Source organism: Hypanus sabinus, chromosome 9, assembly GCF_030144855.1.
Source record: "Hypanus sabinus isolate sHypSab1 chromosome 9, sHypSab1.hap1, whole genome shotgun sequence".
NCBI lineage: Eukaryota > Metazoa > Chordata > Chondrichthyes > Myliobatiformes > Dasyatidae > Hypanus > Hypanus sabinus.
The window spans coordinates 97453804-97481803 of NC_082714.1; positions in this window are offsets into that span (position 1 = coordinate 97453804).

Below are 28000 nucleotides of genomic sequence, written 5' to 3' on the forward strand. Positions count from 1 at the left end.
GAAATGGGCTGTCGTAGATAAATTAAATGCTACGTCTATGGTGCCAATTTTGAGGTGAGGACGGACAGCCACCCCCTAGCTTATATCCCGACCTTGGCGAAATTGGATGCCCCACGCCATTGATAGTGTCTGCCTTTGATTTTAACTGGATGTACCACCCGGGAACATTGATGCTGATGCTGTGTCCTGAGATGCGTATGAGGGTCAGGACAGGCATGAAGAGTGGGAGAGCGTTACTGTTCCAGGAGTGAAAGCCAGGTGCTAGTTTTCCATCATGGTGAAGGCAGATGGAAGGCAGGGGCAGGATCGAGCGGTGGATCAATTGGGAGCTTCTGATGATGCCATTCCTCAAGCTTACTGTAACCTGACCATTCTGAAGGCAAACCATTTACCAGAATTGAGTCCTGGGGTAGGGGCAGCTGCTCAGTGAGATTACCCGGATATCAATACCATTTGGTTAGCGGTTGATAAAGGAGACAGAGCCCAAGCAGAGAAGACGAAACAAGCTGTGGTGCCTCCATTACTGAGAGAATGGCCAAGATTGGAGTTGAGGAACCAGATCCTATACTGGGTCACATAATCTCCGGACCATCCTTGGCGTTCCCTGCTGGTTCTGCCTGAGAAGTATTGGAGGATTATGTTGAAGGCATTTCATGATGATTCTGGATATTTGGGAATGGAAAAGACATATGGATTTCTCAGAGATCGGTTCTACTGACCCCAAATGAAGCCAGAAGTAGAAGAATACTGCACGTCGTGCATTTGATACATATGGAGGAAGACACTGCCTACGAGAGCCGCTCCGTTTTCCAGCTTGCAGAGTACGGGGCCCCTTGACCTGACATGTATGGATTTCCTGTCAATAGAACCAGATGCCAGCAACATGGCGAATGTCTTAGTCATCACGGATCACTATACCAGATATGCGCAATCTTTCCCTACAAAGGGAATAGTCCATGTTGGTTGTCTTAAATTTGGTGCCGTTATGAAGGGGAGTATGTTGATGCCCAGGAAGGAGCTGGAGGGGTGTGTGGGAACATCACGGTGCCGCTCTGGAGGAGTGGCGGTTTCCAGGGAGGGGGAAATGTGTGAGACCAGTCCTGGAGGGAGAGAATATTTCAGTTGGTGCCTGAAGAGCAATGAAAACCATGGTGGTGCGCGGCGCGGAGAGGAAATGTGTGAGGATGGGCCCTGAGGAAGGGGGAGAGTGATGCAGAGGGGGAGACGAAATACCGCATGATATTCATGGAAGGTAAAACAGAATGTGTTGGAATTGTTAGGAACTACCAGATGCAGCTTAAATGAACAGTTAAATGTTTAAACAAAAAGAGATTTTGCAGATGCAGGAAATTCAGAGTAACACACACAAAATGCTGGAGAAACTCAGCAGGTCAGAGAGCACTGATGGAGAGGAATACATGGTCAACATTTCAGGTCAAGATCCTTCATCAGGACTGGAAAGAAAGAGGGAAGAAGCCAGAATAGGAGGTGGGGAGGGGAAAGAGGACGCGCTGGCAGGTGATATGTGAATCCAGGCAAGGTGGAAGATAGGTATTTCGGGGAAGGAGAGGAAGAAGTGTGAAGCTGGAAGGTGATAAGTGAAAGAGGTATAGGGCTGACGAAGAAGGAATCTGATAGGAGAAGAGAGTGGGCCTTGAGAGAAAGGGAAGGAGGGGCATCAGAGTAGGTGATAGACAGGTGAAGAGAAGAGAATGGGTGAGAGGGGAGGCTGAATGGCGAATGGAAAAAGAGAGAAACAACGAAGGGGAGAAATTACCAGAACTTAGAGAAATTGATGGTCCTGCTGTCAGTTTGGAGGCTACCCAGAGTGAGTATAGAAACATAGAAAACCTACAGCACAATACAGGCCCTTCGGCCCACAAAGCTGTGTGACCATGTCCTTACCTTAGAAATTACCCAGGGGTACCCATAGCCCTCTATATTTCTAAGTTCCATGTACCTATCCAGGAGTCTCTTAAAAGACCCTATCGTATCCGCCTCCACCACCGTTGCCAGCAGCCCATTCCACGCACTCACCCCTGACATCTCCTCTGTACATTATGAGGTGCTGCTTCTCCAACCTGAATGGCCACATCGAGGCAGAGGCAATGGAATGATAGTAATGGCGAATTGAATTAAAATAGTTAATTAAAGTGGAAGTTATATATTTTAAATTGTTCCTGGTGTGTGTTATCAATCTGCTGGTGCCTTGACCAAGATCTTGTTTCCCTCTCTAGCCACAGACAAGGTCCTTGAGAAATGGTGAGTAGCTAATGTTGTTCTATTATTCAAGAAGGAAAACGTGAATAATCCTGGAAACTATAGACTTATGATAATCCTGTCAGAGGCAGCAAACTACTGGAAATCAGATATATACAGCAAGCACATGCCTAATTAGAGACAGTCAGCAGGATTGTGTAGGGCTGGTCCTGTCTTACTTGTTTGAGTGTTCTCTTGTATGTTATTTCTCGAGCGATTCGCTGTTCGTAATGCGGTCTTGAGGTGCTTCCTGGATAAACTGGTGATGTTTACTTCGTGTCACTTGTATTATTTTATGGATGCCCTATTAGCACTAACCGGGAACTATTTTTGGGAATGTTAAGTCTAATGGCATCACTGGGTCGAATCACCGATTCCTTTGAATTATGAATAAACTTTGATCGCCTTCTTTACATCAGAGTCTGTCTTTTCCTCCGCACCTGGGTTCTGGCATTGCCAGCGCACATGGTGACAAAACGAAAGCAAGAGAGCGAACCAATAGTGCCCTGTGGAGGCTCAGTGCATTACAACGGCCTCATCCATCAGCTCCCTGGAATCTCACCCTACAGCCTGGCATTGCCAGTGCAGCGTATCCCATTGAAACTGGGAAGAAACCTCAACACCAGTGTTATAAACTCACACTAGTAAAACCCAGGGACAAATATTGAACGATAAGGGAAAGTTAATGGAGGAGTTCCAAGAGGAGTGGATTAGCTTTAGAAGTAAATGAGGAATTGAAAGAATGATGATGGATAGGGGTGAAGATAAGCCTAGATTTATCGAATTTCTTAGCTCCCAGCTTGGGGCAATTTTACTCCCTCTAATTTTAATTTTGTTTTACTTTCATATGGAAAGAAAGTATGAATCATCCTCAGACAGACTGCAGATTGAGTGTGGGACAGATATTACCATTAATCTTGCTTTCCAGCGCTATGGTCAATTGCTTTTACACTTTATTAACTTGAACCAGAAAGTAAACAAATATTTCACTGCATTCTTAACTTCATTTCTGAATTTAGCCTGGGTCACTGCATAAATGCTGGTGTTTGTACAAGAACTCAAAAGTTGGAGCATAGATCCGGCTTGTTGAACCTGAAATAAAGGATCTTGAAAACTAGCGTGATAAAACATTTTTGTAATCCGCACATACAGAAAGTACACAACGTATGTTGTCCACAGTAGTATAAAACTGCCAGATATAGTGAAGAGTAAAATGATAGATTTGTTGCGGTTGGCTATCTCAGGATCATGGTGATTTTCACCGCTACTGCAACCTTTGAGCCCTTTGCGAGCCTTACTTGCTATTAAAATATTCCTGACAGTCAGAACATTGAGGAGCAGGATTAAACCAAACGGGACCAACGGGGTGATGATGCTATGTTGCAAAGCAAAAGCAGCCCATTCGTTGGATGAATGGAAGGTTGTTGTTAGGATACAGTCCCACTGGACATTGTTGGTAACGTATCGAGGTCCAAATGCAAACAGCCAGGGAATGGATTTTAAAAAGAAGATAGTGCACACGACTGCTATCACCGTCAGTGCCATTGTCTTGGTGCAATATTTTGTTTTCAGCTGTTGGCAACAAATGGCAACAAAACGATCAAAAGTGAAAGCCACTGTTAACCAAACAGCGCAGTCCTGGCTTGAGCCGTACAGAACGATAATGGAGCGACATATTAGTGTAGTGTTCAGGAAAGACCCTCGAAAATAGTAATAGACAATCTTATACAATATTACGTTAAAGATAATGACAAACAAATCTCCAAATGCCATCGACACCAGATAGTAAGTGACGCATTTGGTGAGTCCGCATTTCCCACGGGACAGGATCACGATTGCCAGTAGATTCACTGTAAATTGAGAATAAAACATGCTTACTGAGCAGGTTGTGACAAAAGAACAATCTAAACATATTTACAATTTGGCCAACAAAATTAGAGGTGAGGATGGGGAGGAGTGGATGGGGAACTCAAATCAACTGATTTGAATTAGAAATGGAGATTGTAAAATAGAATGGAAGAGAGCACATTATACTGGAAAGAGACAATGAAAGGCCAGAGCAGATCTGACACCGTATATTTTCCAAGCATCTTTTAGCAGTGAATAAAATGTTACGTACTTTATGTAATGAGATCTACAGCTTCCAACAGACGTTCTTTGAACATCAGTGATCAAACAGAAAGTAGTAACTGTTGGAAATACTAAGCCTGTTGGTTACCGATCACTATAATCAGGTTTTGATCTGGTAAATTGTGCGGACCAAAGTTGGAGTGATATTCAGACAGTTGCAGGACTTTTAATGTCCAATTTCTCTATCCCTTTATTATGGCAAAAGTATTATCTTCACCCTTAATGAAGACAAAGAATTTATTTAGTATCACAGCCATATGCACCACCTCTACAAACAATCCAGCCTTACCTTGATGGCATTTTGAACGTTTCTTTCTTTTAGCTTGTCTAAATTGCAATGGCGATCTGAACTGTGGAATGAGCACGGTTTAGAAATCGACGGGACGTTAAAGATTACCCAGATCAGTTGGCAAAAGCAGGTTACATATTCCAAATGAGATCAAATGAATGGAAAAAAATTCTGCCAAGTATGTGTTTTGTGTAGCTACTCAAAGAGCGAATTGCAAGTTAGCGTAAAAGAAATAGGCTGGTAAATTACATATATTTAGCCTTGCAGAAGGAAGGAGAAACGATTGATAGAAAGATAGGAAAGAAAAGATTATAAAAGATCAGAAAATGGTGAATGATTAGAACAATGAGCTGAGAGATTTTCAAGCTGAAGCAGTAACTGCCGATGAGCGTTTTCTGCATCTTCAGTCTATATATTACGTTCCAACAAAGCGCTGCCGTTTTGGGGTTTTCAGCCACAAGTGGAGGAAAACTGAATTGCTCCACGTTGAGGTATGTACAACACAATGGAGAACACAGTGCACTACAACAGAAAACTCGGTAATTCTCGAAATCAAGGAAGACTTTCATCCGCAACGCGCCCGAGGTCCGGAGATTTGACCAATGGCGAAGGGTTCCTCGCATGATTCAATTATTTTGCTTCTCTCTTTGTACATACAGTCTGAATTTTACATCAGTTGTCGAATTCTAATATCTGAATAGCAACCATTCGTACATATTAAAGAAATCCATCACTTCAACAGAGTACATATACGACAGTATGGTCCAGTGAAAAACAAGTTTAGATAACTAAAAGTGACTTACCGGGAATACCATAAACTGCAAGCATCGGGTAGTAAACAAAATCAAGTGGATGGATCAGTTCTTGTCGGTGCATTTCGAGTGAGCAGTAACAATTACTGAATCACACCAGTGCATTGAGATACGATGTTCAATGATACCTGCACTTCTATACAGAAGTTTCTCCCAGAGGGGCCATTGGACTGCCTCAGCGGTAACATTAGTTACAGTTATATGAACAAACACATGATTATGCAATTATATATGTAAATAGGTTTCTGAAATAAACCTTATATTTGAAGTTCAAATACAATACTGCCCATTTTCTTCAGAAAAGAAACTTAAAAAAGGCACTGCTGAAACTACGCAAAGACAGTTTGAAGCATCCTATTATACTATATATGTTAATTCACCAGTAGAATATGATAAATTTGTTCATAGGTTAAATTCTTAGATTTACACCCATATATTGTAAGCTTCAATGATTTATTGCATCGTAGCCCGAGTCTGATATTAGTGGGAATTTGGCAGATGCAAATTGGCTCTTCAGGGCAGTGCTGAGGGAGAGCTGTGATGCGCAGTGGTGATAGAGCACTGCGATTCAGGAGGCGCATCGAGAGGGACATGCAGTGATGGAAACAGGGAGATCTGTAGCTTCTGATCCCCTCCTCTTCCCTTCTCTTTAAGAAGCTTAGTAGGTTGGCACAATATTGAGGACCAAAGGAATGTAGTTTGTTGTACTGATCCATGTTGTATGTACTATGAGGAGCATAGACAGGGTAGATCACAGCCATCTTCTTCTAATGGTATCGAAGTATAAAACTACAGGGCGTACTGTATATTTAAATGAGAGGAAATACTAAAAAGAAATCTTAATTCATAAGTTGGTAAGTTATCCATTGATAGGCCAGTGGATATATCAAAAAAGATTCCTGAGGAGGCGATAGAGTCAGGTACAATCACTAAATTTATATCGCATTTGGAAAGCTACATGGATAGTAAGGAATAGGAGATGAGGGCACATGTAGGAAAGAAGAATTAGCGTAATTAGACGTCTCAGTCAGCATGGACAAGTCGGGCTGAAGAAATTGTTTCAGGCTAAGAATATAAGAGAGTCATCTGGCCCTTCGCATTTCCTGCGTGTTTGTCTCAAAGACACTGTAAATAGGAGGAAATCCAATATCATTAAAAGAAGGCCGAAGTTGGCAACGGCAGTCCTTGAAGATCTACTTGCAGGTAAGTCTACATCATGATAGTGAGAAGGATAGAAAGGAGAAATAACAAATTTTAGTGTCATCATGTCCTGCAACGGTAACAAGTGTAGAGAACCCTGGCTGTGAAGGAACATTGAGGGTTGGATTAAGAGAGAGAAAAGGGAAGCATAAGCAAGAATAGGGAACTAAAGATAGAGAGGCAAGCCAAGATGACAAAAGAATATACATATAGTGAGCTGCTTAAAAGATAAATTACAAAGACAAAGAACATCACTGACAGAAGGGTTAAATCTGAAGGCATTTTATAAGTTTATTAGTCAATTTTTTTATTAAGAAGGTATTCCAGAAAATTATAGATCATGGAAGAGAGAAGGTAGTTGCGCAGGGTCATATTCTGTCTGGAGGTTTATGACCAGTGGTGCTCCACAAGGGTCAGTGCTGGGACCTCTGTTTATTTATAATAACTATAAATAACTTAGTCAAAACGCGTAGATGTCTGATTTAGTAAGACTGCAGATGGCAAATATTGGTGGGGTTGTAATGAGGAAGCTTGTCAAAAGATACACCAGGATATAAATCAGTTGAATAAATAAATTGAGAAATGGCATATGAAGTTTACTTCATGCAATTGTGAGGTATTGCACGTTTGGAAGTCAAATATAAGGGGAATGTATCCAATAAATGGTAGGACGCTAAACAGCCTACATATCTGTTGCTCTATATCTCACACGCTATTTGGAGACCTACATTATAATTCCAGATAAGTGATTGCACTGTTCTGAAACAGGTTTATTATCATCCCAGTTACTAAGATGAATGCATACAGTGAAAATATTTTGTTTGCATGCCATTCAGACAGACCTTTGCAAACATATGTATATTGAGATAGTAAATTAAAAGCAAAACACCAGAATAGAGAGTTACAGTTAGAGAAAACAAAGTGCATGCAGACGAATAAAGTGGAAGGACCATGATGAAGTAGATTCAGAGGTCAAAAGTTCATCTGTATCACATGATGTCCTCTCAAGGGTTATAACAGCAGGGTAGAAGCTGTCCTTAAACCTGGTACATGTCTTCAAGCGTTTGTACCTTCTTCCCGATGGGAAGTGGGAGAAGAGAATATAACCAGGTTGGAGTATCTCAGGCAGTAGAAAGTGTGGTCAAAGTCAATGAAGGGAAGCAGGTTATGTTCAGAACTCTGCAATTTCTTGCAGTCTTGGGCAGGCTGTGTCATAGTCCGGATCGGTTCCCCTTTGAATTTAGTTAGTTTGCGATCCGGACTATTGACTCCTTGTTCCCTTCGAATTCCGTTTAACGTGTCCCTTGAGTTTGGCAATCAAGGTAATCTACCCGCGACCCGAACCGGCAGCTTATAAGCCTCTGGCTTTAGCCGTTCGTGTCGAGAGTGTTAAGAAGCCTTCGCAAGTTGCTGCTGCTACGCCAAGCCAGAGTCACCCAGCCCGCATCGGAGAACCAGCAATTCGCCTTCCTGCGCCAAAGTGCAGTCCAGGCTCCTCAGCGAAGGGAAAGGGAAGCAGAGGCTGCCCCCAAGTAATGAATGGCTTCCGATGCCGTTGCTTGCGCGAAGAGGTCGTGCCCCAGATTCTGCTGCAAGGTGTAACTCGAGATCACCAGGAAACAAGCTATTCACCAGCGTTCCTCACTAAACTGGAAAATACTTCCCCAATGGAGAAGTCAAAGAAACAGGGGATATTTCGAAAGCTGAATTCCTGTGGCGGCGGGGATTCTGACATTGCTAATGCCCAACCTGGGACTGAGATATTTAACCTTCCTGCGGTTACTACATCAGGTTGGTTTCATACAAGACAGGCGGAGTCCTGACTCGACGTTCATGCCCCTTGTCCATATCTACATCTCGAAGCGTCCCGGCTCGGTCAATGAGTGGAAGGCGGAGTCCTGACTCGACGTTCATGCCCCTTGTCCGTGTCTACCCCTCGAAGAGTCCCGGCTTGATGCCTCATCTGAAGGAGGAGTCCTAGTTCAAGATTCCTTGTCCTGTGTTTTTGGCGTCCACGTTTCTGGCTGCAGCGATCCATGGTGCCCAGGTGTCTGGTGGCGGTGAATCAAGGTCCTAGTCCAAGGTCCGCGGCTGTCCATGTTCCCACTGTCCAAATCATGGCCGTGGCGAACCCAGTTCCCCGTTTCCAAGTCCCGGGTCCGCGGCGACCCAGGTCCCTAGTCCCCTAGGCAGAGGTTCGTGTTCCTCCTAGTCCTCCTTGATGACCCGATTTTGTGCAGCGAGCAATAAACGCTATTTTATTTAACCTAAGGAAGACGTGTTTGTGTCCTGCGTGTGGGTCCTCTCTCAGCACCCTTGTCCCCACCTCGTGACACTAATGTACCCAGATATGATTCTTCCTTCGGCGTATCTATAAAAATTGACAAGGCTCATCGGGGACATGCAGAATTTCCTTCGCCCTCTGAAGTAGAAATGATGTGTTTACTTGCTGTAGCATCTATGAGTGGATCAGGAAAAATTGTTTGGGATATTTACACTTTTGAAATTGAACTTGAAGCTCTCATCCATCTAAACGTTAGCGCCATTGGTACAGACAGGTATGAGTACCCCATCCCACGTCCTTAAATCAGCTCTTCAGCTCCTTTGTTTTGCTCACAAAGAAGGATAGAGTAGTGTCTTGACGTCACACCACTAGATTCGCTAATCAGCCCAGTCTTCTGCAAACTTGTAAATTGAATTTGGGCAGTATCTGGCCACACAGTTGTGAGTGTATGAAGTGTATTCTGGAACTGAACCTATATTGCCTCACTACATCAGCGATCTAGGATGTCCTACATGACATTGTGATATTCCTCCTGCTTAGTAGTCACCCGCCCCCCCCACATATTTTACATTCCTTTCTATCACATCTTGAACATCTGAACCCTGAAACATCGATCTGCCAGTCCTGCTCTTCTGTCCACCAGACCTCTGGAATAGCTGCAACATGTTATTTTCATGTTCTACCTGGGCCCCAAGTTGATCTGAATCTCCCGTAATACTCATTGCATTGCAGTAAGTACATTAGTCCAAAGGGTCTGTTTCTGTGCTGTACTCTTCTCTGTTCTGTGTTCCACTCTGACTGTGAACCATCTTAGCTTGGCCTTCTGTGGAGTTTTTACTCAAAAGGCAAACTCTGCTTGGTGGTAGGAATCCACTGGTTCTGTTAGAGAGTTGCTTTTTGGATTGGAGGACTGTGACCAGCAGTGTGCCGCAGGAATCGGTGCTGGGTCTGCTGGTGCTGTCTGTCATCCATATTAACAATTTGGTTGAGAATATAGATGGCATGTTTAGTAAGTTTTCGGATAGAGGGACATAATCCTTTCCCCAGGATGGACATGTTAAATACTGGAGGCCATAGGTTTAAGGTGAGAGGGGGAAAGTTTAAAAGATTTGCTTTTACAGATCTAGTTTAAAGAAAAACAAATTTACGGTTTTAGAAGATGTGGTATGACACCAAAGTCCCTTGAAGTTTCTATAGCTGTATTGTGGAGGTCGTTCTGACTGGTTGCATCACAGCCTGGAATGGATATCTCAATGCACAGGATTACAGGAGGGTGCAGAAGGTGTAGACTGACCTGTTCTTCACCGGCACAACCTTCCTCACTATCAAAGACGTCTTCAACAAGTAGTGCCCCCAGAGGCAGCATCCATTAATATAGAACCTCAGCATTTGGAACCTCTTGTTGCTACCATCAGGAATGAGGTCAAGGAGACTGAAGAATCACATTATGTTTTGGAGACAGCTTCTTGCGCTCCATCAGAATTATGACAGGTTCATTCTTACAAGTAATTTGTCTTTTCACTACACTGCTCACAAGACAACACATTTCACGTAATTTCAGTCAGTGATAATAAACCTGATCCTGATTCAGTCTCCACCTGGCCTTGATTCTATGTCAAAACAATGTACAGAGATAATGTCTACAAAGGCATTGCATGCCAATAGCAGCAGTGTTAAAATACTACTTTCATCTTTTTCCCCTTCCTACTAATCTCCCTCCTGTCACTCTTCCCTGCAAGTCCCGGAAAGTGCTCTCTTACCCGCACTTACGACCCAAACAGTCCATCCAGGTGAATTGAGAATCTGTTGGGCTCGTCTATTGTATCTGTTGCTCCCGCTGTGGCCTCCTCTCTGGAGACCCGACATAAATTGCAGGATTACAATATCGTGCAGCTCTGTTCTATCTGCCGAAAGTGTAATTTCCCGGTGACCATCTACTTTAATTCTCATCCTTATTCCCATTCTGATAAGTCAGTCCATCTCCTCTTTTTCTACGATGAGCCCATTCTCAGGCTGGAGGAGCAACACCTCATATTCTGTCTAAGTAGCCTTCAATTCGGAGGCATGAACAGCAGTTTCTCCTTTTGGTAATTTCCTACTCCCTTCTCATATTCCCCACTCTAGCACCTTACTTCTTATCCTCACCTGCATTTTATCTCCCTCTGTTGTTTCTCACCCCCCCTTACCTATATCGCACGATCTACTCTCCTCTCCTATTAGGTTCCTTCATCTCCAGGTCTTTCTTTCCCACCCACCTGGATTCACCTATCGCCTGCCAGCTTGTATTCTTTTTTCTCCCCTACCTTTTTATTCTGCATCATTCCTCCTTCCCAGTGCCAAAGTAGGGTCTCGGTCCGAAACATCACTTACACAGATGCCTCCTGACCTGTCGAGTTCCTCCATCATTTTGTTTGCTCTGGATTTCCAGCATCCACAGAATCTCTTGTGTTTAACATTTCTTTCATGTTGGTGCTCCTCTAAGATATTCATAAAGGCTGCCTCAGAAGATACTTTATTAAAATCAAATTACTGGTTGAAAAGGGGCATAAATTGTCCGTTTTCAATCCCATGACATTGTGCTTCTAATCTTTTAAACCTCAATAACAAGCAAGTATAAACGTGCAGATTATGTTGCTAATTAGTACACAGGGAATGAGCTAAATTAATATCTGGGGAAATCCTGTTTAAAGAAAGTCAGAAAAAGGCTGTAATCATTAAATTTGGAAGTTTATAATATCAAAATGGACATGAACATAGAATAACAAATCCTTCTTGGACACAGGGCTGGGACCCTTCTTGGACACAGATAATGGTTCAGACTTACCACACTGGCTGAGATCACATGTTTCTGGTAATGAGCGTCTTGGTGTGGGTGTCTGACGGGGACGGTCCAGCAAAGCAATAGCTGGACCCTGAGCTATTTATGTTGTAAGTCTGAAATGCTTATCAGCTGCCTCAATTAAGGCGCCCAACGGAACAAGGGAAAACAGAAACAATTGGAGTACGGAATCCACAGACCGGACCGTGACACTCCCCTGATTTTCAGACTGAGAGAAAAAAAGTCTTCAAAAAAATCCTCTTTGGTCAAATCTGTCAGCTACTTGGAATGACTGTTCTGAGCTGAAATCTTCCAAATCAGGATTATCATGTACACTGATTGTTAATGCTCCAAAACTGGGATTATCATGTACATGCCAATGTTGATAATCTTCCTGTTTCTTCCCCCCACCAATTTCAACTGGTTGATATGGTACCATTTGCTTTTATCTTGAGAAATCAGTACCCTGTACACTGATGGGCTTGCTTTGTCGATAATTTCATAGGGCCCTACAAACCATGGATTTAGAAAATGTGGTGGGTTAGTGTATTCCAATCATCATTTTGATCCGGGCTTAATTTATAGGGAATGACTTTTGAGTCAAAGTAGGCTTTACTCTGTTGCCTTTTCTTTAATTGTTGATGGGTTGCCACGTAACTGACCTCTTTCAAAGTTCAAAGTTTGAAAGGTACATTCAATGAGAAATGTCAGAGAAATGTGTACAATATACATCCTGAAAAGCTTTTTCTTGGCAGCTATCCACAAAAACAGAGGAGTGCCCCAAAGAATGAATGACAGTTAAATGTTAGAACCCCAGTGCCCCGCCCAGCTCCTCCCTTCCATGTGAAAGCAGCAGCAAAGCAACGATCCCCTCTCTCCCACCAGCAAAAAAAACATCGGCACTCAAGCATGCAGCAAAATATCAATAAAGACACAGATTTGCAGTACCTCAAAGACCACTTGTTCACACAGTAATCTCTCTCTCTCCCTAATAAGGGAAAAAGGAGTGTCTCCATTTCACAGCAAGAGGGGAGCCATAACAAACAACTCATTGATTTACGATGTTAAAAGTCCATTGCATCGCTTTTTCTGAGCTCTGTGCCCAAAGAACTCGGGTCTCCCATGATCTTTCATCTCCCACGACACAATGATTCTCTGCAGAGGCACTGACCACGAGTCCGTCTGCCTATAAAATGTGAGCCTTAATTTGAATTCTATACTCTAGGTAATCCCCAGTGAATGAAGACCCTTTCCAATAAAAGGTTTGCAGTGGCTTTTGTTGTCTTTGTCTTAGTTGGGAAAGCTTCCACCCACTTGGCGAAAGTATCTACCACTAAAAAATATATATATTTAACCCTCCAGGGGTAAGTGACAAGGATCCACAAAATCTATCTGTAAATTAATCCAAGGTCCCCCCACTGGTCTGGTATGTCAGAGAGCTCCTTTCTTTACATTCCTTTTTATTTCTGTATCTTCCTGCTGTTCCTCGGTTAACTCCATAACCTTAATATGTTGCACCTTCTGCGTTCCCATCTCCTCAGTCTGCGCTTGCCATTCCAACTCATTCACCGCATCTTGCTTCACTAATTCAGCTTTCCTATTCCCCACAGGGAATAATTTAGACTGGGCTTTCACCTCAATGACTCTGTATTCTTTCCCCTTGCTTCTTCTTGCAGCAGAGCAGCAGATCAGAGGGGCTTTCTGTTGCCTGAAACAAACCCTCTGACTTCCCAAAGAGACTAACATTCTGCAAGACTATTACAGATGTACATACTATCAGAATGTACGACAGATCTGAGCAGCAAATATTCTTGGTGCCTAACCACATTTACAACTGCTGCCCCTTCTGATGCCTGTGCACTCATGATGTTCAGTAACATTAAAGTTATACTCTTCCTTCCCTGGCCATCTTCATCCCCTACATATATACTGCATCCAATTTTCCTCTCACCTATCCTTACCAATGAGGAACCAGCTGATCTACAAAAATGTTAAAATAGGGGTTTTCCTTTGTTTGCGTGTTTGATCTTGGGTATTCCTTTCTAATCTCCTTCTACCTCCTCCCCTCTTATTATTTTGATAATAATAGTCCCCTGGGATCATTTGCTATCATTTCCTGACACCCATACAGTTTTGCAGGACAATACAGATTATCTGTAAGGAAGGTAGAAACTTGAATTCCATTTAGAGGTACATCTCAACCCTGCTGTACCAAGGCTGACTGACTAAGACATTTTAATTCAAACATCCAGCAGTAGCTAGATAAATACTGAAATGCTATTTGGACCAGTTCAAAATTTAAAGTGAACTTCCATTTACAATGTACATAACAAAACACTGGTTGCTTCAAAACAATTTTCCAAGGGATCTCAAACTCAAATCAGTATGTTAAAAGTCTTAAGCGACATCTTTTACATTCTATAAAAGAAAGCAGTTTTGTGGGTAAAAGGATTGTTTAGGATTGTTCCAATCTTCCAAAATGATAATCTTGTCAATCTTCCCAGATGTTCCAATTTTCCCAAAATGTTAAATACAGATTCCAATCTGTCCACTAACGAGCAAATTCCCTGAATGTCAATTTCCCTCAGAAATGTGGACATTTCATATCCAGAATAGAGATACACAAATTTCATTCTCAGCACTGATTATAGTGCCCAGCGTGGAATCTGAGTTTCACTAAATTCAAACAAAGATCACGCTTGCACTGTTTTTCCTTTAGAAACTTCCGCAAGTAACAGCAAACCTCATAATAAACAATTAATCACCTCTGAAAAGTTTTCACATGTTTTTTCAAAGAATCAATGGAGAGAGGGAAAAACTACTGGGTTGGGGGCCCGACACATTTATGCAACCTCTTAAAGGCACGATCTCTTAAAACAGCCTTCTCTCACACTCTTACAACACACGCATATGTGCATGCATTTTCTGTTTCCTATGTAGCCACACTCTACACACTTGAAACATGCAAACAATTTCAGAAAATCTCTTGTTCCTCAGGATTAAACCGTTAACAAATATTCAGTTGCAATTCAATACCATTGAGGATGCTCTGCTGACAAACAAACCTAATATCAAACCATGATCAAACTAATATATCCCCTGTATCCTGCACTGCCCATAACCCACCATTTTTTTCATGCTTATACCTAATGAAGTGTCTATAAATGTCCCTGTTGAATCAGCCTCCAGCACCAACTCCAGCAGTGTGTCTCAGACACTCATTACTCGCTGGGTTAAAAAAAAAACATACCTCTGATATCTCCCCAATACATTCCCCCAATGACCTTGAAAGCATTCCAATATTCTTCTCTACTATTAACTCTAAATGTCCTTATTGTAACAGTCTCCTGCAACATCCTCCACTATTAACCATTACTGCCATGGGAAAAAAATGCTGGTTGTCCACCTTAAATATGCTTCTTATCAATCGTCCCCTCTCACCCACCTTTGCTCCAACGAGAAAAGCCCTAACTTGCTCAAAATTTCCTCATAACAGGCGCTCTCTAATTCAGGCATCCTGGTAAATCTTCTCTGCTCCCTCTATGAAGCTACCACATCTTTTCTGTAATGAGGCAAACAAAATTGAATATAATACTCCAAGTGTGGAGAGGTAATAATGGGGGGCAACGAAACAATGGATGAACTGAATAAGTATTTTGCATCAGTCTTCACTGTGGAAGACACTAGCAGTGATCTAGAGAGATTTCAGATTCTTGGGAAGCTGAAAGCTCTAGTGGTAGATAAGTCACCTGGACCAGATGCTGTGCAGTCTAGAGTTCTGAAAGAGGTGGTTGAAGAGATTGTGGGGCATCAGTAATGATCTTTCAAGATCAACTAGATTCTGGAATAGTTCTGGAAGACCAGAAAATCGCAAATGTTATTCCACTCTTAAAGAAAGGAGAGAGGCAGAAGAAAGGAAACTATAGTCCAGTTAGTCTGACCTTAGTGGTTGGGAAGTTGTTGGAGTTGATTATTAAAGATGAGGTCCCAGGGTACTAGGAGGCACATGATAAACATTGCCGTAGTCATTATGATTTCCTCAAGGGAAAATTGTGCCTTACAAATCTGTTGGAATTCTTTGAACAATTAACAAACAGGACAGGGAAAGGAGAATCAGTTGATGTTGAGTACTTGGATTTTCAGAAAGTCTTTGACAAGTGCCACATATGAGGCTGCTTAACAAACTATGAACCCATGGTATTACTGGAAAGACTAGTGCACATAAAGCAGTGGCTGATTGGCAGGAGGCAAAGAATGGGAACAAAGGGAACCTTTTATGACTGGCTGCTGGTGACTGGTGTTGTTCCACAGGGGTGTCAGGGTGCTGGAACAGGGATCCAATCGCAGACCAAATACTGTGCACACAGTGATATTAATTGAGTTACAAATCCCGCGGTGCAAACAAAGTCGGTCTCAAAGTTCAGGCAGAGATCAAAACATCCAGAAAAATCAAAAAACCAGAATCAGGTAACAGGCAGTGTTGATATTCAGATGGACAGAGTACAGATACAAATGCTGGAAAGGCTCAGGAAACTTCACTCGCACAATCTGGCAACAAACAGGTGAAAACACAGGACTGTATTACACTGAACAATAAACAGAGAGGCAGGTGATAGGTGGAGCACAATGAGACACAGGTGGCAGCAATACAGGTAATAATGAGAAACAGGTGAGAGATGGAGTACTCAGTAATACAGGGGCCGGAGTAGAGCAGGAGCACATGGCAATACAAAACGACAGGCTGATGGCTAGGGGATATCACACATAAAGACAAAGTTCAACTGGAGGTACTGACAAGGGGACTGTGTTGGGATTAATTCTTTTATCACTTCTATGTCAATGATTTGGATGATGGAATTGATGTTTTTTTTGCAAAGTTTGTAGCCATTATGAAGATAGGTGGAGGGAAGATAGTTTTTAGGAAGTAGAAAGGCTACAAAAGGACTTGTAGGAGAACAGGCAAAGAAATAACAGATGGAATACAGTGTCAAGAAGTGTATGTTCATACACTTTGGAAGAAGAAATGAAAGAGTTGACTATTTTTTAAATGCAGAAAAAAAACAAAAGTGCAAATGGATTTGAGAGTCCTTGTGTAGGATTCCCTAAAGATTAATTTGAAGGTTGAGTCTTTGATGAGGAAGGCAAATACAATAAAACATTCCTTTGAAGAGGACTAGAATATAAAAGCAAGGATGTAATGTTGAAACTTTATAAAGCACTGGTGAGGCCTCATGTGAGCAGGTTTTGGCCTTTTCCTTGAAAGGATGTGCTGAAACTGGAGAGGGTTCAAAATGATTCCAGGATTGAATGGCTTGTTGTATGAAGAGCGTCTAATGACTCTGGGCCTTCAGAAGAGTGAGGGGTGGCCTTATTGAAACCTATCAAATGGTAATAGGCCTTGATAGAGAGGATGTGGAGAGAATGATTTCTATGGTGGAAGAGTCTAAGAACAGAGGGCACAACTGCAGAATTGAGGGTCATCCTTTTAGAATGATGAAGAAGAATTTCTTTAGCCAAAGGGAGGTGAATCTGTGTTTCCACAGGCAGCTGTGGAGGCCAAGTCTTTATGTTTATTTAAGGCAGATTTTGATAGATTCTTGATTGGTCAAGGCATGAAGGGATACAGGAAGAAAACAGGAGATTGGGGGTTGAGTAAAAAATTGGATCAGCTATGATGAAATAGCAGAGGAGACTTGATGGGCCAAAAGTCCCAATTTTGCTCCTATGTCTTATGGTCTTAACAATTTGTAGATTTTCTCATGTTTGTGTCCTTGACAATAGACTCCAACATCTTCTCAACTACTGAGGTCAGATCAACTGGCCTATAATTTCCTTTCTCCTGCCTCTCTCCCTTCCTGAAGAGTGGAGTGAAATTTACAGTTTTCCAGTCTTCTGGAACAATTTCAGAATCTAGTTATTCTTGGAAGATCATTACTAATGCCTGTACATTGTCTTCATAACTCTGTCATGTATACCTTCTGGTCCAGATGACCTATTTACTTTCAGACCTTTCAGTTTCAAAGAACCTTCTCCCTAGGAATGGCAACTTCACACATTTCTGATCCTCAGTGCTTTTGAAATTCCACCATACTGTGAGTGTCTTCCACAGTAAAGGCTTTTGCAAAATATTATTCTTTTCATCTGCCATTTCCTTGTCTCCTCATTAATTCATCTCCAACGTGTAGATGCATGTGCAGTAGTGATAGGGGATTCCAAAATTAGAAGAACAGAGAGCAGAGTTTGTGGATGTGACAGAGGTACCCAGATGGTATGTTGCCTCCAAGATGCCAAGGATAGGGATGTTTCAGATCAGGTCCACAGACTGTAAAGGGAGAGGGTGAATAGCCAAAGGGCAGGACCTCCAGTATAGCAATCTCTGGATTGCTGCCTGTGGCATGTGCCAGTGAGGGTAAGAATAGGATGATTTGGCAGATGAATGTGTGTCAAAATAATTGGTGCACGGAGCAGGTTTTCAGATTTCTGGGTCATTGGGATCTCTTCTGGGGAAGGTATGATGTGTAGAAAAAAGGCTGGTTACACCTGAACACAAGAGGGTCAATAATCTTTCTGGCAGTTTTGCTAGGGCTCTCAGGGAGATGGGAACTGGAGTGATCAGACTAAAGATGGGGCAACTCCATACAGTGTTCAGTGAGACTGTGATGAAGGACAGGCATTTGATAGGGCAAAATTGCAATTAGTGGGATGAGTTAAGGTGCAACAGTGGGCCAAAATCAAAAAAGGGTGATGAGTACAGGACTAAAGGCGTTAATCTTAATTGCACACAGTATATGGGATAAGGTAGATGATGCTGTAGTGCAGGTGGGGGAAGCAGGTATGATATTGTGGCATTACTCTGTCACAGCTGAAATAAGATCATGGCTTGGAGCTTAACATCCAAGGATACACATTGTATTGAAAATGCAGATAGGGAGAGAGAAGGGGTGGGGTGTCTGGTTGTAAAAAATGAAAAGAAATCTTTATAAAGAGGTATCAAGCGTAGGATTAGAAGATGTAGAATCTGTGCAGATTGACTTCAGAAACCTCAAAGTAAAAAGACTCTGATGGAAGTTATACACAGGACCCTGAACAGTAGCCAGAATGTGGTCTACAAATCACAATGGGAGATAGAAAAGGCATGTAAAAAGGGTTATGTTGCAATAATAATGGAGTATTTCAATAAGTAGGTACATCGCAAAATCAGGTTGGTGCTGGACCACAAGATAGGGAATTTGTAGAATGCCTATGAGATGCCATTCTAGAGCATCCTGTTGTTGTGCCTACCAGTAGAACAACAATTCTGTATTGGGTGTTACTTAATGATTAGAGAGTTTAAGGTAAAGGAACCATTAAGAAGCTGTGATCATTATGTGATAGATTTCATCCTGCAGTTTGGGAAGGGGAATCTAAAATTGACTGTGTCAGAATTACAATGGACTAAGGGGAGTTACAGAGGAGCTGGACAAAGTTGATTGGAAGGGTCACTAGCAGGAATGACTGCAGAACAGCAATGTATGGAGTTTCTGGGAAGAATTTGGAAGGTGGAAAATAGATACATTCCAAGGATGAAGAAGTTTTCTAAAGGGAGGATGAGACAACCGTGGCTGACAAGGGAAGCAAAGACCATATAAAAGCAAATGAGAGGAAATATTGTATTGCAAAAATTAGTGGGAAGGTAAAGGATTGGAAAAATCAACAGAAGGTAACTAAATAAGCCATAAAGAGAGTAACGATGAAAGATGAAGGGTAGCTCACCAAGAAAGGTTCCTTTACCTTAAACTCCCTAATCAAATCTGGGTCACAACACAACACCCAATACAGAATTTCAGTTCCCCTAGAGGGTACAACCATAGGCTGCTCCAGAAAGCCATCTTATAAGCATTCTACAAATTCTCTCAGGATCCACTACCAAACAAAAGTAGATACAACACATTTTTCAGATATATAAAGAGTAAAGGAGAGAGGAAAGTGCATATCAGACCTAGTAAAGGGGGCAAAGAAACAACAGGGGACTTAATAAGTACATTTGTATTTTGTGTCAATTGTCACTGTGGAAGACACTGTGGAATGCCAGAAATTTGAGAGTGTCAGGGGGCAGAAATGAGCATCATTGCTTTTAATAAGGAGAAGGCGCTTGGTATGCTGAGAAGTGTTAAGGTAGGTAAGTCACCTGGACCAGATTGACTCCACCCCAGGGTTCTGAAAGAGGTAGCTGAAGAAATTGTGGATAGTGATTGATCAAAAATCCATTGATTCTGCAAAGGTTCTAGAGGTCTGGAATACTTCAAATGTGATTCCACTCTTTAAGAAGGGAACAAGACAAAAGAGAGGGCATTTTAGGCCAGTTAGCCTGACTTCAGTGGTTGGAAAGATATTGTAGTCTATTATTAAGGATGAGGTTTCTGGCTACTTGATAAATTCAACCAAAGTCAACATGGTTTTCTAAAGGCAAATCTTGCCTGATAAATCTGCTGGAATCTTTTGAGGTAGGAACAGGCAACAAAGACAAAAGAGAGGTAGTGAACATTGTTTACTTGGATTTTCAGAAGGGCTTTGACAAGGTGCTGCAAATGAGGCTGCTTAATAATAAAAGAGCCCATGGTATTACAGTAAAGTTCCTAGCATGGATATCAGATAGGCAGATTTGCAGGATAAAAAGAGTGTAAATTCAGAGAATCTTTTCTGGTTGGCTGCCGGTGAATAATGATGTGTCACAGGAGTCGATTCTGGGACTGTTTCTTTTCATGTTACTGTAGTGTAGGAGAGTGGATGATGATGCATTTTGGTAAAATGTATAAAGGTGTGGATTATTTTCTAAATGGGAGAAAATTCAAAAATAAGAGGTACAATGAGACCTAGGAATCCTCATGCAGGATTCCCTATAGATTAACTTGCAGGTTCAGTCCGTAGTACAGAAGGCAAATGCAACGTCAGTTTTCATTTTGAGGGGACTGGAATTCAAACACAAGGATGTAATGCTGCGATTTTGGGCAGATTACACTTGGAATATTGTGAACAGTTCTGGGTCCCTTATCTGAGAAAAGATAGAGTCATAGAGCACAAAAGCACAACAGAGAAACAGGCCCTTCAGCCCATCTATCCATGCCAAGCCATTTAAACTGCTTACTCTTATCGGTGTGCATAGGGACCATATCCCTCCATACCCTACCATCCATGTACCTATCTAAACTTCTCATAGATGTTGAAATTGAACTTGCTTGCACCAATTGTGCTGGCAGATTGCTTCACACTGTCATGAACCTTTGTGTGAAGGAGTATCTCCTCATGTTCCCCTTAAACTTTTAACCTTTCACCCTTAATCCATGACCTCAGTGGAAAAAGCCTGCTTGTGCCTGTCATAACTTTGTATCCCTCTATCAAATCTTCTCTCAATCTTCCACATTCCAAGGATTAATGTCTTAATCTAATCAATCTTTCCTTATTACTCAGGTTCTCCAGACCCAGCATTATCTTTATGAATTTTATCTGTGCTCTTCAACCCTATTTACATCATTTCTGTAGGCAGGTGACCAAAACTCCACATAATACTCTGAATTAGAGCTCACCAATGTCTTAAACAACTTTAGCTTAACATTCCAACTCCTGTACTCAGTACTTTGATTTATGAAAAGCTTTTTTTATGATCACTTTCAATGAATCATAGACCTGTATTCCTAGATCCCTTTGTTCTACTGCACTCCTCAGTGCCACACCGCTCAATGTGTAAGACCTTCCCTGGTTGGTGTTACCAAAGGGAAATATCTTGCACTTGTCTGCAATAAATTCTATCTGCAATTTTCCAGCCAATTCCTGCAGCTGGTCCAGATCCCGCTGCAAGCCATGGTAACCTTCCTCGCTGTACACTATACCCCCAAATGTGGTGTTGTGCTGACATTGAAGAGGGTCAAGGGGGAGTGCATGAAAATGATCCTAGTAATGAAAGAGTTAACATACAAGGGTTCTGGGCCTGTACCCATTGGATCTAATTGAAACCTATCAACCTATTGAATATTGAAAGGCTTAGATGGAGTGGATGCGGAGAGGATGTCTCAGATAGTGGTGGTGGTGTGGGGGGGGGGGGGGGTATTGAGTCAAGGACTAGAAGGCACAGCTTCAGAATTGAGGGATGTCTAAACAGAGATGAAGGAGCATATTTTTAACCTGATGGTGGTGAATCTGTGGAACTCATTGCCTCAGACAGGTGTGCAAGCCAACTTATTGGGTATATTTAAAGTGGAGGTTGACAGGTTCTTGATTAATCAAGGCGTCAATGGTTACAGGGAGAAGGCAGGAGCATGTCGTTGACAGCAATAATAAATTAACCATGATAGAATAGCAGAGCAGACTCGATTGGCTGAATGGCCTAATTCTGCTCCGGCATTAATACCACATGATGCTGTCTCCAAACAAGAGACCTTCAGATCAGATTTGGGGTCATCAACCAGGCTTGTTTGAAGAAAACCCTGCCCAATTAACATCAGCATATAACTTGTGGCACCAGAGGTACCAACACACCTAACCACTGTTATGTAAGGATAAGGAAATCCTACTGTTCCATGCTCAGACCGCATTTTGGTAAATTGGACCACTTGGCTGTCCTTTTATCTGCATCAGGCAGAGGCTAAAGAGCAAAGAGGTGGTCCAGGAGGCAGAAGAGCGGCTATGGGATTGCTTCGAGTCTGTAGACTGGGTGGTGTTCAAGGACTCATCTGCGGATCTGAATGAGTACATTATGGTTGTAATGGACTTTATTAAAGCAGTTGTTGATGAGTATGTATGCACAAAATCATTCAGCGTCTTCCCTAATCAGCAGACCTGGATGAACCATGAGTTTTGCAATATGATGAGAGGCAGATCAGTGACATACAGGCCTGGTGAGGTCTGCGTAGGAACTCCAGAAAGCCAACTCGTGGGTGAAGTGGCAATTCTGGAGTATCTTTCAAGTTTGGATTATCTTTCATTAAACTTGAATCAATGAAAGATACTCGACAGTCATAGCAGGGCTTGAATACCATCACCTTGTATAAAATTAGATCGGGTGACATAGGCAGCAACAGGGATTCAGTTCCAGATGAGCTCAATGCTTTCTGTGCTTACTTTGACTGTCAAAACATGAAGGAACCATCACAAACTCCCACATCCCCTGATCATCCCGTGATTTCAGCCTCTGAGGCCAACGTGTGAGAGGCCTTCAAGAGGGTGAACTCATGAAAATTACCTAGCCCAGATAGTACCTAGACAAGTATTTATTTATTTGTTATTTCTCTTTTTCCTTTCTTTTGGTTGGATCCTTCGTTTATTCCATTATAGTTATTGGATTTATTGAGTATGCCCACAAGAAAAGAATCTCAGTGTTGCATATAGAGACATATGCATATGTACTTTGATAATAAATTTGCTTTGAACTTTAAATTTTGGACAACTCTCCAGCCTGGTGGTGTTCCTGATGTGTAGACAATACCACTGTCTTGAAGTGTTATTGCACAATAACCAAGTACAGTGAGGAAATAGGAACATGAAGTGAGGAGTCAGTGCAGAGAAAACAGCTTACAGAGGAAGACATCCACGTGTGAGGAGAGAACAAATATTTTAATGTTTATTTGAAATTTAAAGGATTGTTTTGGTCCATAGATGGTGGGACGGGAAGGTGGAAAGAACAGCTGTTCCACCCTTGTTGCAGCCTTTGGTCCCATAAAGAAGAGTAATGGGAAAGAAAGTGGTTTGAGGGAGGTAGATTTTTAATCAAGTACTAATAAAGGGTCTAGGCCTGAAATGCCAACTGTTCATTTCCTTCCATAGATATTGTATGACCTGCTGTGTTCCTCTAGAATTGTTTGTGTGTTGCTCAAGATTTCCAGTACCATACCAGTCATTGTGGTGGAATACCACCAAGTGGGAATGTTGTCCACAGGGGGTTCTGCCATTGTAGCAGGACAGCACCAGGTGTGAGTGTTGAAAGGACCTGCCATTGCGGCAGAACACCATCAGTTATGAGTGTTGTTCGCAGTGGACCTGTTATTATAGCATAGCACCAGCAGGTGGGGGTGTTGTCCACAAAATCAGAATCAGAATCCAGTTTAATATCACTGGCATATGTCGTGAAATGTATTGCCTTTGTGGCAGCTGTACATTGCAACACATAATAAAAGGAAAAAACGTGTATTATATATATATTCTGCCACCAATAGTTGTATCTTCAGCCAAGGACACATCCCTGAGTTGCACCAGTGTTAACTGTCAGTGAGGTGGAGATGTTTCCGATCTGCACAGATTGTGATCTTCCAGTTAGGAAGTTGAGGATCCAGTTGCAGAGGGAGGCACAGAGGCCCAGGTTCTGGAACTTTTCAATAAGAACTGTAGGACTAATTGCATTGTGCTGAGCTGTAGTCAATAAACACTATCCTGATATAGGTACTTGTATTGTTCAGGTGATTCAAAGTCACATGAAGAGCCAATGAGATCACATCCGCCATAGACCTATTGTGGTGATGGGCAAATTGTAGTAGGACTAGGTTCTTACTGAGGCAGGAGTTAATTCTACCCATAATCAACCTCTCAAAGCACTTCATCACCATAGATGTGAGTGGCACTGGATGATTTTCACTAAGGTAGTTCACCCTGCTCTTACTGGGCACCGGTATAACTGCCACTCTTTTGAAGCAGGTGTGAACTTCTGACTGGAATGAGAGATTGAAAATATTTTTGAATACTGTTACACCTGTGCCCCCCCCTCCTTTCTGAGAATCGCAAGATCGCTATTAAGTCAGGGCAGGAGACCCAGGAAATGAGAGAGAGACGTTTGGAATGTCCTGGCCCTCAGCGATACAAAGCCACAGAACAGCTCATTGTCTCTTGGAGACGGAATTGTGTATTGAGTACTATGCTTCGTGGAAGCCCTCAGGCAATGTGGGCTGGTTGGGGGATGGCATCATTCCACCCTGAGTGATATCTGAGACCCCGTGAGTCAGGATAAAAGAGGGTCTGGGGAACAGCCCCTTTAGACGCACCAGAAGAAACGCTGGAACTCCTGTAACAGCGAAAGCCGGTGGAAAAGCCCACGTGAGTCCTTTTCCACTTGCCTCGGAATTGGTGGGTCTTGCCACGGAAGAACGGCTTTTGCTAACACAAAGGGGAAATCAGCCCCCACCGACTCTCGAAGGATTGACATCATAAAAGGAATGGACAAGTTTAAACTCTCTCTCTTGACTCCAACCAAAGGCTGCAGCCTGCAGTTTGAATGAACTTGAGTGACTTTTATATTTCCATCGGACAATACATTATCTCCTAGACAACGATAGAGCTATTTCTTATTGATTATTATTATACCCGCACTTTTAGATTTAGTATTGACGACGTATATTATCTGTATGTTTGCACTGATATTGTGTATTTCATCAATAAATGCTGTTAAAAATAGTACCATCAGACTTCAACGGACCTCTCTATCTTTGCTGGTAAGTGACCCAGTTACAGGGTACATAACAATACCCACACCAGCTGGCTGGCACAGGTGTTCAGAGCCCTCCCAGGTGTTCCATCACCTTGCCAGGGTTCACCCTCTTGAAAGACAGCCTGACGTTGGCTTCCAAACAGAGGTGGTAGGGTCACCGGGTGCTATAGGGATCTACATAGATGTAGATTTATTCTCCCTTTCAAATTGTGGATAAAAAGTGTTGAGCTCTTCTGGGAGTGAAGCATCACTGCCATTGATAATGTTAGGTTTTGCATTGTAGGAAGTAATTGCCTGCAAACCCTGAGAGTGTTGACGTGCATCCAATTTTGCCTCCAACCTAATTCAGAATTGTTCCTTTGCTCTTGAAGTAGATCTCCATCAGTCGTATCTTGTTTACTTGTATTGACCTGGGTCATCAGATTTGAGTGCCACAGTATCTTTCCGCAGACTACAAACCGCCTGGTTCATCTGTAGCTTTTGGTCTGGGTATGTACAATCAGTTCTTGTAGGCACACATTCATCCACACAGGTTTTAATGAAGTTACTGGCAGCTGTGGGGTTCTCATTCGGACCCAAGGATGCATCTCTGATTACAGTCCAGTCCATCAATTCACAGCAGTCCTGTAAGCGCTCCCCTGCACCTCACCCTGCTCTTCTTGGGCACTGGTGTAGTTGTTTCCCTTTTGAAGCTGCTGTGAACTTCCGACTGCAGCAACGAGAGATTGAAAATGTTAGTGAAGCATCACTACTTCAACCATACCTTCTGTCTGGCAGACCTCCACCAGGTGAGAATGTTGTCAATGTGTGTCCACAGTGGAGGGGTGGGTGGGTTGGGAAACTGCTGGAGGAATCCATCATCCCTTGATATCCAGTGGCATCACCATTACAGAAACCTCTGCTATCAACATCCTGGGGATTACTACTGACAGAAAAATGAGCTGGTCTAGCCATATAAACACCACAGCTACCAGAACAGGACAAAGGATAGGAATCCTGCCATGTGTAACTCACCAAATCCTATCCACCATTTATGAGCCAGTACAAGGCAGCCCACTTGATTGGTATCCCTTCCACAATTCAATCCCTCCACCATGTGATGAACAGTTGCAGCAGAATGTACTGTCTACAAGATGCACTGCAACAACACTCCAAAGTTCCTAAGGCAGCACTTTCCAGATCCAGAACCACTACCATCTAGAAGGACGAGAACATCAGATACCTGGGAACACCACCATTTGGAAATCCCCGTCCAAGTCATTCACCATCCTGACTTGGAAATATATCGCCGTTCCTTCATTGTCACTGGGTCAAAATCATGGAATTCCTTCCCTAACAGCACTGTGGGTGTACCTACACCTCAGGGACTGCAGCGGTTCAAGGCGGCAGCTCATCACCACCTTCTCAAGGGCATCTAGGGATGGGCAATAAATGCTGGCTTAGCTGATGATGCCCACATCCCGTAAATGAATAAAGAAAACTCTTTGTGTATGGGACAAAGAAAGAATCCATGCTGTTTTGCTCAGAGGTTTGGGCACAGTTACGTTACCTATTTACATTCAGAAAAATATCCACTGTTCACATTTCAGAGTAGTTTATCACCTGATGCTTGAATGGGTTTGACAAGATAACTTTGTTCACCATTCTATCTACCTTGAAATGAAGAGAAATTTCAATCTCAATTTCCCTTCATTGGGACTGAGTGCATCATTATAGAAAGAGGTGATATATAGTGATGAGTTCTGATGAAAGGTCTCAGCACGAAACATCGACTGTTTTTTCTAGAGGTTCTGCCTAGCCCGTTGAGTTCCTCCAGCATTTTATGTGTGTTGCTTTGATATAAAGTGGAGTAGTTTGAGTTTCAGTAGGTATCGCAGCTGAATCAGTCTGGGGCCTTCAGACTTTGTGTCAGGAAGGGCATAGACAGTTGCCTTGACAACCCACACCAGAGGCAGGGTTGAAAAGGGAGCCTTTTCTCGTTGGCTGCTGGTAACTGCTAGTGTTCCGTAGGGGTCAGAACTGCTTATTTTCACAGTAGATGACGGAATTTTTGGCTTTGTGGATAATATTTGGTATTGTCCTAAGCCAGCTAAAAGGAAAAATGCCCAAGTCACGGAGCCTTGTGGCGGACAGCTGTAAGCTAGATAGCAACACCATCTAGTCGTATGTCTACAGCAATAGGGCAGAGGGCAGCTCCATGATTTTCTGCTGATCATTTTCTTCTGATTTTCTGCATGATTAAGCAATACAGACACACATTTCTATATCTTGTGAAGGTATACTCCTGAACCCAGTTGGCAAAAATCCCCCACAGTCCCCTCCTTTTCGATCATTGTGGTCCATTCTCCTCCTTGGGAAAAGGGGTTTCATATGAATGGGGAAAGGATGTATGGCCAAACAGGCGTCCTCTTCATACACTGGGTCGTTGGTCTTTCTCTTGTCAGGCAGCTCAGATCCCATGGTGAACTGGGGAAGGATGCTGTTCCTGGAGGTGTGCCCGAAGCAAACGGTCGGGAGAGGCATCATGCATTTTAATAAACTAACCACTAGGATCATTAATAATGACATTGGGGATGTTGGGCACCCCCAGGAACCCATTAAAGGACCATTACCCTCCTTTTGTGTTGTTGTCATGCAATCCCCCGCCCACATTCCAAATTTGTTCTACACTTTTCTGTATGTGGTTAGTTAGATGTGTGATATTCTCAGATTAATCTCGGGTATAGGTGCAGAAATTCTTGTGCAAAATTCTTTTTTGGCC